This window comes from Microtus pennsylvanicus, chromosome 10 (assembly GCF_037038515.1).
Source record: "Microtus pennsylvanicus isolate mMicPen1 chromosome 10, mMicPen1.hap1, whole genome shotgun sequence".
In the NCBI taxonomy this organism is placed as follows: domain Eukaryota; kingdom Metazoa; phylum Chordata; class Mammalia; order Rodentia; family Cricetidae; genus Microtus; species Microtus pennsylvanicus.
Genome location: NC_134588.1, coordinates 99,782,030 through 99,783,556, shown reverse-complemented (window position 1 = coordinate 99,783,556; position 1,527 = coordinate 99,782,030). Strand labels below are relative to the sequence as shown.

General features: G+C 47.9%; 1 non-coding gene across 1 annotated transcript; it reads left to right on the top strand.

Annotated features, from left to right (window-relative positions):
- Positions 1 to 553: 553 nt before the first annotated feature.
- Positions 554 to 657, top strand: LOC142859275 (U6 spliceosomal RNA). Its single transcript, XR_012912182.1, has one exon. It is a non-coding gene; the product is annotated as a U6 spliceosomal RNA (small nuclear RNA).
- The last annotated feature ends 870 nt before the right edge of the window (positions 658 to 1,527 follow it).

Here is a 1,527-nt window from a genome sequence, read left to right as displayed (position 1 = left end):
AAGGAGGGTCAGTCTCGCTGTCTCGGGTCTCACTGACCTGGCACAATCCAACCCAAAGGCAGAATGCCCGTTGACCTACACGTTAGCATTTTCGTGCTGAGATCTCAGGGTTCCAGTCTCCAGTCCTGTGCTCCCCAAGTTCACAGTCTCATGGGAAGCCCACAGATTGACCAAATGTAGTTGACTATGAAGTTAGAAAGGCAAACTGAGGCTAGACTGTGAAAGGCCTCGCACACCAAGCCAACGGGCTTAGGACAGATCTCTTCATCCGTGGCCTCTATTTTGATGGTTGTAAAGCTTGATCCAGACGCATAGGAAAAAAATATTAAAATTTCTGTATTTCTGTGCTGGAGAGATGGCTCAGTGGTTAAGAGCACTGACTGCTCTTTCAGAGGATCTGGGTTCAATTCCTAGCACCCACATAGTGGCTCACAGCTGTCTGTGACTCCAGTTCCAGGGACCTGACACCCATACACATAAGATAAAAATAAATAATTTTTTTAAAAAATATGTATTTCTATGCAACTAAATGCATAACAAATTAGACAGTTCAGTGCTCACTTCAGCAGCATATATACTAAAATTAGAATGACACAGAGATTAACATGATCCCTGCACGAGGATGATATGCAAATTCGTGAAGCGTTCTATATTTTTGTATTTTGTTTTATTAAGGAAAAACTCTTTTAAGAGGAAAAATTAGACAGTTCAGTCTAGGAACTTCCAGGCTGATGTGCAGATTGGAAGTTGCTTCATGTGTTGCAGAGAACTTAGGTTGTTGCTATGCAAGACTGGAAGAGCATCAGAAACCACAAAGGAGCTGGTAAGACATCTGGGGAGTGTGGAAGAATGAAAGCGCCATGTGGCAGAAGGAGTGGCCAGCATCCGCCCCAGCCACGGCTCCCCAGCAGGAAAAAAAGCAAACCAAGAGTCCCTGGTGAACAGAAACTGGCAGTCCTACCCACAGGACAAAGCCATGGCTCTCACAACCCTCTAATTCCATGGAGGGATTTGGGGAGACAGAGCACCTCCTGTGTGTGACTGGTCAACACTTACAAGGTCACATTTCCATCTGCGGTGTCTCAGGTAGCTACACCTAGAGAACGTCCTGAGAGGGGGCCTAGTTTAACACTGGGTTACTCTGAGGGCCTGATCACAAGATCTAATGGATCACAAGATCGAATGGATCACAAGATCTAATGGATCACAAGCCAGGGGCCCCAGGAACAAACTGACACAGCCTCTGGGTGAGACCGCTGAGCAGGCAATTGTGGAGAGGAAGGCTGGATGCAAACATGCCAAGAAGTTCAGGTAGCAGGTGACACGTAGACAGAGGCTGCTGACCAGAAACCTTGCCCTGTGTAGCTGGGTAACCTGGTAAGCCCCAGCATGAGCTTAGCAGGTGCTCCACACTTGGAGCCACCACCCACTGCGGCTTACTTCCACTAGACTGAGAACTCTGACACTCCCCCAGAGCCCTTGACTTCTGCAGCCTCCTTCCTCCCACGGATGCCTAAGGATGCCTGG